The following is a 13,638-nucleotide window of genomic DNA, read 5'->3' on the forward strand; positions in this document are numbered from 1 at the left end:
GTTTGGAGGGAATGTGAGCCCGAGCAGCTTCCAAATCTGGATCACAATCTGGAAAAGTGGAGGGGCTTTTATCAGGGAAAGAGGTGAGCTACACTATAGAACATATTCTAAACTACAGTGCAAGGCCAGGAGTCATGGAATAGAAATCAATGAAGTGTAGGTGGTGCCACAGTGACACCGTGACAGGGAGGGGCCAGAAGATAATGAAGTCTGGTTTCACAAACTCCTGCACAAGTTAGAAGTACTTCACCTTCTTATTAAACAGGGCATCTTTTTCCTTGCTGGCAGTGCAAGAGTTAATCTCTTGAGTTGAAGCTCCTGGAGCTTTCCTGCCTGGATTGTCTCAGCTGTTCGGTGTTTGCCCCTTCTCTCTGCTATATACGCTCGCATCTGGTACTTCGGAATTGCCAGTGTAAGTTCTTATTGCCTGGTCAGGACTTGGAGGTAAAGTTCATGGTTAGAGCTTTGTTTGTGTGCACATCCTCACCCTCTCCTATTTGGTTTCTCCTTTCTTTTACTCCCCTGTATTCCACTCTGTCTTTTGGTGAGTGTATTTTGTACGATTGTTATTTTCATTTATCCCTGTCCATCTTCCCTTGTTTATCTGGTTAGTGTAATCACATACACTTTGGCTTACCACCTCTCTGGGTGATAGAAGGGACAGATAAGGGTTGATACAGGAGCATATCAAGGCACGAAAATCCGCCGTCTCCACCTTAAGGAGTTATCCGGAGGACAGGAATAGACTGGGGCACCCCTCGTTTTAGGGGCCTGGTTAGCACCCACAGAGGCAAGGCATTGCGTGACAGGTGTATGGAGTACATATTGCAGCATGTGCGCACCCAAGATCCCACTGGCCTCAGTGTAAAAATGCCAAGATGGAAATATTCTGTACATGTTCAGCCACCACTCCAAAGCCACAGAGGCAAAGCATAAGGTTCCAGAACTCCAGAAGAAAATTAAAACCAGGATCCAACCTCCAGCCATTGAACCCGATTGTGTCATTTACATTATACTGTGTAAGATCTATACACATTATCAGGCTACAATTATACGTTCTGTAATTGGTCAGTGTTTTACATCAGTATTTGAAAACCAAAATCAGGAGTGGAACAATCAGAGGAAAAGTATAATAGGAACACGTGCACCACTTGTGCATTTTTTACCCACTCCTGGTTTGGCTTACAAATACTGAGGTAAAAACTCACCAAATACTCAATGTGTGCACATGGTCAAGAGTAAAGTCTAGTAAATTAATTATTCTATACTTGTTTAGCAAATACCATGAATCACCACCATATCTGTACATTATACCTACACAGTATTTCTGTTTGCTTATGTTCTAAAGCAGGTATGGACAATTAATTTTCCCAAGGGGCCACATGAGAGACCATGACTGTTAGGCCAGGGTCACACACAATGTATAAAAAATCCATCCGATTTTGTCTGCTGAGAATCGCACAAATGTTCTCCATATGGTCATCCGTATCTCATCCGTGTGCAATGCCAGGATGCGTTTTTTTTCTCCAAAAAGTATCCCTGTGTCATCCGTATCTCATCTGTATGGTGAGATTTTCTCACACACTTGCAAAATGAGCAAATGAAGGTTCCCTGTCCTGAAAATCATTAGAAATGAATGTGGGACCCTATTTATTGGCTCAATAACAAGTCACCTCCTCCTTGCTTGGCTTGAGAGTTTTTGCTAGTGTATTTTGTGAGCTGATTTGTCTGCAACATGTCATATAGGCTAACCTTTAACCACACTGAGCAGGTGCTTTTACACTGGGTTTTGTCCCAGCGTTTTCGGGCACCTTACCCAGTGATTGTGGATCCAAGGAGGCGGAGAAGAATGTGGGTCCATCCACTTATGAGGCAACGGGTGACTAAAGGGCATTTTCGTCATCTCTACACTTCACTCCGCAGCCATCCAGACAAATTTTACCAACATATTCGGATGAGCCTGGCGACATTTGATATTCTACTTGAGAGTCTGCGCCCTGGTATCACCTATAAGGACACCTTGATGTGGAAGTCTATTTCGGCAGAGGACCGGCTTCTACTTACTTTGCAATATGTCCAAAAAATGTATGTTGCGTATGTGTTTGATGTATTTTGTACACATAATTTTTTTATATATATATATATAATTATGTCTTTCACATTACATGCAGTAACCTTGGTATGATGATGCATGGATAAGTCCTAACCTTTATTTTTTTTTCCATTCCAGATTTCTAGCAACTGGCCTGTCCTACACAGCACTACATCAGGAGTTCCTAATAGGCAAATCAACAATTTCAGGCATTGTTCAGGCTACGTGCTCGCAAATTTGGTCACGATTGCATGAATCTGTCATGCCTGAGCCAAAACAACAAGACTGGCTGCGTATTGCCGTGGGTTTGAGGAGACGTGCTAGTTTCCTAACTGTATTGGAGCCCTGGATGGGAAGCACATCCGTGTAAGTAAGTAAGCCGCCCAACTCTGGCTCCCAATATTTTAATTATAAAGAATACTTTTGGTAGTGCTGTTGACCCTGGTCAACAGCGCATAGATGTTTCGAATTGTTGATATTGGGGCCTATGATCGAACAGAAGACTCCCAAGTGTTCCATACTTCCATTATGGGTCGTCATATGCACAGTAATCAGTTGGACCTCCCACCCCCATGTCAGCTACCACAGTCTAATCTTGAAGCTGTCCGTTATGTAATGGTTGGTGATGAGGCCTTCCAATTAACTAGGAACCTCATGAGGCCCTATCCGCGAAGAACCCTGGACCACCGGCGTTGAATATTTAATTTCCGCCTTTCCCGTGCACGATGCCTGGTGGAGTGTGCTTTTGGCATTCTGAGTGCAAAATGGCGTGTTCTACAGTCTGCAATTCAAGTAAGTGAAGAAAATGTGAATCAAGTTATCAAAGCATGTGTTGTTCTTCACAACTTCATAAGAATTCACGACTGTAGTGCAAATGCTGGTGATGATGTTGAGGATGCAAATAATGTCCAGGCTACTTCGCATGGACATTATGTCATCCGTCCTCTGAACTGAAAGTGCTAACTATTTTGTATCTCCAGAGGGATCTACTCCGTGGCAAGAGAATGCAGTGTCCATGTTATAATTTTGTGGGCTATGTGTGTAAAATAAAATGATGTTACCTTTTCAAAATTGTGATGTTTTGAAAACATGTGTTCACAAAATTGATATAAACATCATCTTTATATCTGAAAAAAAGTATCACACACTTTTAGCTAACTCAGTTTACTGACATAATGTTTTTATGTCACAATAACCATATTTACAACATATGGAAATTATGGGCAATATTATTAGCCCTCAAACAATGTTTTTTTCCACATAATAAAATATAAAAAGCAAAAAACATCAAACCTTAAAAATAAATAAAAACAAAATTACAAATTTATGTATGAAGGTGGACGAGATGGCGGTGCAGCAGCATGAGTGTTTTAGCTACTTTGTGTGCCCAATTGACCATGAGCCTGAGTGGTGCCTGAGGCTACATGATGGAGCATGTAAGGGACTGGGTGTGGGACATGCTGGTACTGAGCATTTTGGTTCTGCGGAAAATAATAAGTCTGGGTATTTGCAGGACCCATTTGTGGATACCCTCCCAGAATGTCCATGTCGACCATACCCATGTAGTGGCCACTCTCCTACACTGGGTATGGTCAAGTGGCCATACTGGTGATGTCCAGCTGGTAGCATGAATTGGGCATGTTGTGGCCGATGTTGTATTGTGCTTTCAGGTATTTGTGGTGAAGGACTGCGTGTGGGAGGGGGGTTCACTATCAGATCCTGTGTTCTCCTCTGGTTGTGCAGCCATTTGGAGAATGTTTTGCTTCGAAAGTTGCCATCTTTCAAGGTAAGACAAAATTGGAATGGGGTTATTGGGTGGAGTGCAAGCATCTAAACCTATTTGAAGTGCACCTCTGGCCCGCAGCCTCACTTCTCTGGGGATTGGGTGGAGACATCGTTCCAGACTCCGTGCATACGCCTCTTCTCCGTCATCATTGGCAGTGCGGGACAGGTAGTTCAATACCCCAGTATCCACTTGCTGTTTGGTTCCAGTGGTGGAAAGCTCCCTCCTGCGGCGCCAACGGCGTGAGACTACTGGAGGCTGTGGTGAGGTATCAATTGGGAGTGTTGGGCTACTACTCTGCCCACGATCCTCCTGTTCTTAATTTGGGTCCTGTCCCGCAGAAGGCCGTGCTGGTGGTGGTTGTTGGTGACTTGATGATGGTTGTGAAGATGCTCCAGCCTGTTCTTCCTCTTCACCAACTGGGTTGATGTGGACCTCCGAATCTGAGCCAGTCTCCCGTTCAGTTGGGTTTGATTCTGATCTGTTTTTCATATATATAAGAAAATATATATATATATATATTTCATACTGTAACACTACGTGACAAATGTGTGTTGTGCTGACTCAAGCACTTACGGACAGAGATCAAGAACTGGAGCCAGAAAATTTAACCGATCATAGTAAATATATTTTCTCTTTTTGGGTCCCTCTGACCCACTCCTGGCCCGATTCTGTCACTCTCTGCGGAACTGGTCACGGCAGCTCCGCCACCATCTCATGGCATCAGACACTACAAAGTTAACCAAAAAATTTGTGACATTAGGATGACAGAGCAACTATAGGCAAATGTAGGTTAAAGCCTAATGTGGCATTGCTACTTGACAAGTGTAAAGTTTAAAATAGCCAGGCTAGCAAGCATAACATCACATATGATGATGTTTTTTGTATTTGTTGCTTCCTTTTAAGCCACTTATTTTTTTTTAAATTAAGGGTAGTACTTACTCATTTCATGCTGCACCTGAGGTGTACTTTCTTCATATGTAGCAAACATTTGCCGGCATATACGCTTCCATGAGGCATCCTGTGCATCCGTACATCCCATATTTTGGGCCTCTCCTGCACCAAATCTATCAGAAGATCCACCTTAATTTGCCTTGACATCTTGCTGTACTCTGTGGAGGTGTGCAGGTGGCTTGTTGTTGAACTTCCCAGGCTATTTAACACGTCAAAGCTTCCTGAATAATGGCTGAGGCAATTTCCTGTCACCTGGCCAATGCCTGAGAAAGTCACACGCATGGTCCGTGTGTAATCCGTATTTTTCTCGCCCCCATAGACTTGCATTGGCATTTCTCAGCTGAGATACGCGGACAATCGCAGCATTCTGCGATTTCACTCGCAAGTGTAATACGGACGAGAAAAAAACGGATGATGGGAGCTGCCCCATAGATTAACATTGGGCCGAGTGTTATGCAATTTTTTATTGCTGAACACTCGTCCGTATTACGCTGTAGTGTGACCCCGGCCTTATGGAGATCAAAACTTCCCTACACACACACATACACTATATTGATGGCACCTTCAGCTTTCCTCCAGGCAAAGTATGATCCACCAGCCCCCGACACACAGTATGGTGCACTCCACGGTTTCCCACTTGGTATGATCCCCATAGCCCCAAAAAAACTTTGATCCACCAAAGCCTTACACAACTCCCAGTATGATGACCCCACACCCCCCACACACACAGTATGATAACCGTACTGATCCCCACAAACATTGTATGATGGCCCCAACAGCCTTCCCCACATAGAGTATGATGCTCCACAGTCCTCAACAGTTTCATCCTCCCCAATCCACTACACAATATGGTGAACCCCTCAGCCCCCACAGAGTATCATGCCCCTACAGCTCCCAATACAGTATGATTCCCCCACAGACCCATTCAAATTACCAGGCCCCACACACAGTATAATGGCTCCCAAAGACCTCTTACTCACAGTGTGATGGCCCCAAATCCCTCACACCCAAACTATGATGGTCATCACAGCCCCCACACAGTATGATGTGTTATGACTTGGTGGTCAGGACAATAATGGACCTGGTGGTTAAGAGCACACGGAATGACCTGACAGTTACTGATAATAAGGACGAGCTCTGGGACATGGGAACTCTGCTGACCGCAATCCCTAATCCTATCAAACACACTAGAAATAGCCGTGGATTGCGCCCAACGCTCCCTATGCAACTCGGCACAGCCAAAAGGAACTAGCTAGCCCTGAAGATAGAAAAATAAAGCCTACCTTGGAACATTGACAGGTGGCATGGAGCAAAGATCTAAGTGGAGTTAACTAGAGCGGCAGCTAACGAATTAACCTCGTCACCTGTGGAAGGAAACTCAGAAACACCCACCAGAGGAAGTCCATGGACAAAACCAGCCGAAGTACCATTCATGACCACAGGAGGGAGCCCGACAACAGAATTCACAACAGTACCCCTTCCCCCTTGAGGAGGGGTCACCGAACCCTCACCAGAGCCCCCAGGCCGACCAGGATGAGCCAAATGAAAGGCACGAACCAGATCGGCAGCATGAACATCAGAGGCAAAAACCCAGGAATTATCTTCCTGACCATAACCCTTCCACTTGACCAGGTACTGGAGTTTCCGTCTCGAAACACGAGAATCCAAAATCTTCTCCACCACATACTCCAACTCCCCCTCAACCAACACCGGGGCAGGAGGATCAACGGATGGAACCACAGGCGCCACGTATCTCCGCAATAACGACCTATGGAACACATTATGGATGGCAAAAGAAGCAGGAAGGGCCAAACGAAATGACACAGGATTGATAACCTCAGAAATCTTATACGGACCAATGAAACGAGGCTTAAACTTAGGAGAGGAAACCTTCATAGGAACATAACGAGACGACAACCAAACCAAATCCCCAACACGAAGTCGGGGACCCACACAGCGCCGGCGGTTAGCGAAACGTTGAGCCTTCTCCTGGGACAATGTCAAATGTCAAATTGTCCACCACATGAGTCCAAATCTGCTGCAACCTATCCACCACACTATCTACACCAGGACAGTCCGAAGACTCAACCTGCCCTGAAGAGAAATGAGGATGGAAACCAGAATTGCAGAAAAACGGCGAAACCAAAGTAGCCGAGCTGGCCCGATTATTAAGGGCGAACTCAGCCAACGGCAAAAAGGACACCCAATCATCCTGATCAGCAGAAACAAAGCATCTCAGATATGTTTCCAAAGTGTGATTAGTTCGTTCGGTTGGGCCATATGTCTGAGGATGGAAAGCCGAGGAAAAAGACAAATCAATGCCCATCCTAGCACAAAAGGATCGCCAAAACCTCGAAACAAACTGGGAACCTCTGTCAGAAACGATGTTCTCCGGGATACCATGTAAACGTACCACATGCTGGAAAAATAATGGCACCAAATCAGAGGAGGAAGGCAATTTAGACAAAGGTACCAAATGGACCATCTTAGAAAAGCGATCACAAACCACCCAAATGACCGACATCTTTTGAGAGACGGGGAGATCCGAAATAAAATCCATAGAAATATGCATCCAGGGCCTCTTCGGGACCGGCAAGGGCAAAAGCAACCCACTGGCATGAGAACAGCAGGGCTTAGCCCGAGCACAAGTCCCACAGGACTGCACAAAAGAATGCACATCCCGTGACAAAGACGGCCACCAGAAGGATCTAGCCACCAAATCTCTGGTACCAAAGATTCCAGGATGCCCAGCCAACACTGAACCATGAATCTCAGAGATAACTCTACTAGTCCATCTATCAGGGACAAACAGTTTCTCCGCTGGGCAACGGTCAGGTCTATCAGCCTGAAATTTTTGCAGCACCCACCGCAAATCAGGGGAGATGGCAGACAAAATTACCCCCTCTTTGAGAATACCCGGAGAGTCAGGCACAAAACTCCTTGCCAGGGCATCAGCCTTCACATTCTTAGAGCCCGGAAGGTACGAAACCACAAAATCAAAACGGGAGAAAAATAACGACCATCGAGCCTGTCTCGGATTCAACCGTTTGGCAGACTCAAGATAAGTCAAATTCTTGTGATCTGTCAAGACCACCACGCGATGCTTGGCTCCTTCCAGCCAATGACGCCACTCCTCGAATGCCTACTTCATGGCCAACAACTCACGATTACCAACATCATAGTTACGCTCAGCAGGCGAAAACTTTCTAGAAAAGAAAGCACATGGCTTCATCACCGAGCCATCAGAACTTCTTTGCGACAAAACAGCCCCTGCTCCAATCTCAGAAGCATCAACCTCAACCTGAAACGGGAGCGAAACATCTGGCTGGCACAACACAGGGGCAGAAGAAAAACGACGCTTCAACTCCTGAAAAGCCTCTACAGCTGCAGAAGACCAATTGACCACATCAGCACCCTTCTTGGTCAAATCAGTCAACGGTTTAGCAACAGTAGAAAAATTAGCGATGAAGCGCCGATAAAAATTAGCAAAGCCCAGGAACTTTTGCAGGCTCTTCACAGATGTCGGCTGAGTCCAATCGTAAATGGCCTGTACTTTAACAGGGTCCATCTCGATAGTAGAAGGGGACAAAATGAACCCCAAAAATGAAACTTTCTGAACTCCAAAGAGACACTTTGACCCCTTCACAAACAAGGAATTTGCACGAAGGACCTGGAACACCATTCTGACCTGCTTCACATGAGACTCCCAATCATCCGAAAAGACCAAAATATCATCCAAATACACAATCAGGAATTTATCCAGGTACTCTCGGAAGATGTCATGCATAATGGACTGAAATACTGATGGAGCATTAGAAAGCCCGAATGGCATATCCAGGTACTCAAAATGGCCCTCGGGCGTATTAAATGCTGTTTTCCATTCATCGCCTTGTTTAATACGCACAAGATTATACGCCCCTCGAAGATCTATCTTGGTGAACCAACTAGCCCCTTTAATACGAGCAAACAAATCAGACAGCAACGGCAAAGGATACTGAAATTTGACTGTAATTTTATTAAGAAGGCAGTAATCAATACAAGGTCTCAAAGAACCATCCTTCTTGGCCACAAAAAAGAACCCTGCTCCTAACGGTGATGACGACGGGCGAATATGGCCTTTCTCCAAGGACTCCTTTATATAACTGCGCATAGCGGCGTGCTCTGGCACAGATAAATTGAACAATCGGCCCTTAGGAAACTTACTACCAGGAATCAAATTAATTGCACAATCGCAATCCCTATGAGGAGGTAGGGCACTGGCTTTGGGCTCATCAAATACATCCCGATAATCCGACAAAAACTCTGGAACTTCAGAAGGAGTGGAAGACGAAATAGACAAAAATGGAACATCACCATGTACCCCCTGGCAACCCCAGCTGGACACAGACATAGATTTCTAGTCTAATACTGGATTATGGACCTGTAGCCATGGCAACCCCAAAACGACCACATCATGCAGATTATGCAACACCAGAAAGCGGATATCCTCCTGATGTGCAGGAGCCATGCACATGGTCAATTGGGTCCAGTACTGAGGCTTATTCTTGGCCAAAGGCGTAGCATCAATTCCTCTCAATGGAATAGGATACTGCAAGGGCTCCAAGAAAAAACCACAGCGCCTAGCATACTCCAAGTCCATCAAATTCAGGGCAGCGCCTGATTCCACAAATGCCATAACAGAATAGGATGACAAAGAGCAAATCAGAGTAACAGACAATAGAAATTTAGACTGTACCGTACCAATGGTGGCAGACCTAGCGAACCGCTTAGTGCGCTTAGGACAATCGGAGATAGCATGAGTGGAATCACCACAGTAAAAACATAGCCCATTCCGACGTCTGTGTTCTTGCCGTTCAGCTCTGGTCAAAGTCCTATCACATTGCATAGGCTCAGGCCCATGCTCAGATAGTACCGCCAAATGGTGCACAGCTTTACGCTCATGCAAGCGTCGATCGATCTGAATGGCCAAGGACATAGACTCATTCAGACCAGCAGGCATGGGAAACCCCACCATGACATCCTTAAGGGCTTCAGAGAGACCCTTTCTGAAGATTGCTGCCAGGGCACATTCATTCCACTGAGTGAGCACAGACCACTTTCTAAACTTCTGACAATATATCTCCGCTTCATCCTGACCCTGACACAGAGCCAACAAGATTTTCTCTGCCTGATCCACTGAATTAGGTTCGTCATAAAGCAATCCAAGCGCCAGGAAAAACGCATCAACATCACGCAATGCCGGATCTCCTGGCGCAAGGGAAAATTCCCAGTCTTGAGGGTCACCACGTAACAAAGAAATAATGATCTTTACTTGTTGAACAGGGTCACCTGAGGAGCGAGGTTTCAAGGCAAGAAACAATTTACAATTATTTTTGAGAACTTAGATCTATCACCAAAAAACAAATCAGGAATTGGAATCCTAGGCTCTGACATCGGATTCTGAACCACAAAATCTTGAATGTTTTGTACCCTTGTAGTGAGATTATCCATCCAAGAGGACAGACCTTGAATGTCCATATTTACACCAGTGTCCTGAACCACCCAGAGGTAAAGGGGAAAAGAGAGACAAAACACAATGCAAAGAAAAAAAAAATGGTCTCAGAACTTCTCTTATCCCTCTATTGAGATGCATTAGTACTTTGGGCCACCTGTACTGTTATGACCTGGTGGTCAGGACAATAATGGATCTGGTGGTTAAGAGCACACGGAATGACCTGATAGTTACTGATAATAAGGACGAGCTCTGGGACGTGGGAACTCTGCTGACCGCAATCCCTAATCCTATCAAACACACTAGAAATAGCCGTGGATTGCGCCTAACGCTCCCTATGCAACTCGGCACAGCCTAAGGAACTAGCTAGCCCTGAAGATAGAAAAATAAAGCCTACTTTGCCTCCGAGAAATTCCCCAAAGGAAAAGGCAGCCCCCCACATATAATGACTGTGAGTAAAGATGAAAATACAAACACAGAGATGAAATAGATTTAGCAAAGTGAGGCCCGACTTACTAAACAGACCGAGGATAGGAAAGGTTACTTTGCGGTCAGCACAAAAACCTACAAAAAGACCACGCAGAGGGCGCAAAAAGACCCTCCACACCGACTCACGGTGCGGAGGCGCTCCCTCTGCATCCCAGAGCTTCCAGCAAGCAAGACAACAATAAAAATAGCAAGCTGGACAGAAAAATAGCAAACCAAAGAAATACAAGCTGGAACTTAGCTTCTGCTGGGAAGACAGGTCACAAGAACGATCCAGGAGTGAACTAGACCAATACTGGAACATTGACAGGTGGCGTGGAGCAAAGATCTAAGTGGAGTTAAATAGAGCGGCAGCTAACGAATTAACCTCGTCACCTGTGGAAGGAAACTCAGAAACACCCACCAGAATAAGTCCATGGACAGAACCAGCCGAAGTACCATTCATGACCACAGGAGGGAGCCCGACCACAGAATTCACAACAATGATGGCCAGCACAGATCTCCTATACACACAGCAGGATGGCCATTCATTACCACACACACACACACTACAGGGTGATTCACTGTAACCAGAAACATTGCTGCAACTTTTAAAAGAGACAATCTATCCCACTGAAATGTGTACTGTACATACGTTGGTTCATCAGGAGTCATATGGCAGGACACGACACAAACTACCAATGCACAGAAAGGAGTGCAGCAAGTCTATCTTGTACTGGAGATGACCGGCGGGGTGACAAGTTGGTGAGAGCACTCGGCGCGAGTATGTTTCTTTTCGCTGTCACTGAGGTTCATTGCACTCTCACTTCTCATGAACCAAGCTACAGTACAGTCCACATTTCAGCATAGTCAGCCATCTCTTCTAGAAGTTGCAGCAATTATTCTGGGTAAATTAGACAGTGAATCACCCTGTGAAGTTTTCTCCATAGCCCTTCCCCCCACACACACACACACACACACAGTTTAATGGCCCCACATTCTCCCACACACAGTATAATGGCCCCAAAACTCCTCAAACAGACAGTATGATGGCCCCCAGTTCTCCCTCCAAACAGTATGACCCCTACTATCCTCCACACTATGATTTCCCCTACAGCCTCAGACCACGCAAAGTATGCTCCCCCACAGCAGCCCTTGACATACAGTATGATAGACTGCTCATCTCCCCACACAGTATAATCCCCACAGCTCCCCCATAAATGTTGACCCATCATAGCAGCACATAAAGTATGATAGACCTCACAGCCCCCTCACAGTGTTAAGCCCCCACAGCTCACCACACAGTATGATCATCCACAGCCTCACACAGTATGATACCACCACAGTTGCCCACAAGGTATTGCCCCCAAACACAGTATGATGGCCTCCACTGTCCCTCACACAGATCTTATGAAGGCCCACAGCCTCCTACATAGTATGATCTCCATAAGATGTCCGCTACATAGTATGATCCCCTACAGTCCCAGACATACAGTATGATGGCCCCCACAGTCCATAACATTTAGTTCCACCACAATTCCCGACACAATATGATGTGCTCCCATAGCTCCCCATACATGATCCCACACAGTCAACTACACAGTATTACGCCCTCACAGCTTCCCACACAAGAATAACCCATACACACAGCTCCCACAGTATGATATCTCACAGATCCCCACTCATTATGAGACTCCACACACAGTATGATGTCCCCCATATACCTCATACACACAGTATGATTGCCCCTGTAGTGCCACATATACAGTATGATAGCCACCACAGCCCTCACACACAATATGATGGTCCTCGCCTACTTCACAAGCTATGACTCCCTCAGTTCTTAACAAATTTTGATTTTCCCAACAGGATCCCCATATGCACAGTCTGATCCCCCACATTCTCTAACTAATTATGTCTTCAAACCCGTCAACTTAGTATGATCCCCAAAACACCTCACACAATATGATGGTCCCCGCATCCAGGACCCCAAGAAAATTTGATTCCCCACAACACCCACACAATATGATGGGTGCTACAGATCTCTCACACATAGTATTATTCTCACAGCCCCAACAAACAGTATGATGGACCTCACAGACTCCTACATAGTATGATTATTCAAAGCCCCAACACAGTTTGATCTCTTACAGTCCCACACACCATATGGTAGACAACTACAGCACCCCACACTGTGTGAACCCCATAGTTCCCCAAATACAGCATGATCCCCCACAACTCTCCACACAGTATGAGTTCCCACAGCTTCCCACACAGTGTGCTGTCTCCACAGCTCTCTACACAGTATGTTGGCCCACACAGCCCTCACAAACACAGTATGATCAAACACATACTTAAGCAAACAGTATGGTGGATCCCTATAGAGCCCACACACAGTATGATCGCCCAAAGCTCGCTATCCAGTATAATGTCCCACAGCCCTCCACACAATATGATCACTGACAGACACTGACAGAGAGTATGATGAACACCACAGTGTCTCACATGGCATTATCCTAAGCATTCCCCAAACAGTTTCATCTGCCACAGCCCCCACACAGTATGATGCTTCCTTGGCTCCCCATACACATTGATCCCTACAGCCTCCCACATAATCTGATGCCCTCACACACAATATGATGGCTCACACAATTCCCCCCACACACAGTGTGATGGTCCCCAAAGCCACAACCACACAGTATGATGGTCCCTATAACCGTCTCTCTATAGTATGAGCCCCACAGTCTCCCATACAGTATGATCCTCCACAGATTCTGTACTCAGTATTATGGTCCCCACTGTTCCCAAAACAGTATGATGACCTCCTCAGTTTCCTGCACAAAGTATGAGTTA

The sequence above is a fragment of the Ranitomeya imitator genome, chromosome 3 (genome assembly GCF_032444005.1).
Source record: "Ranitomeya imitator isolate aRanImi1 chromosome 3, aRanImi1.pri, whole genome shotgun sequence".
NCBI classification, from domain to species: domain Eukaryota; kingdom Metazoa; phylum Chordata; class Amphibia; order Anura; family Dendrobatidae; genus Ranitomeya; species Ranitomeya imitator.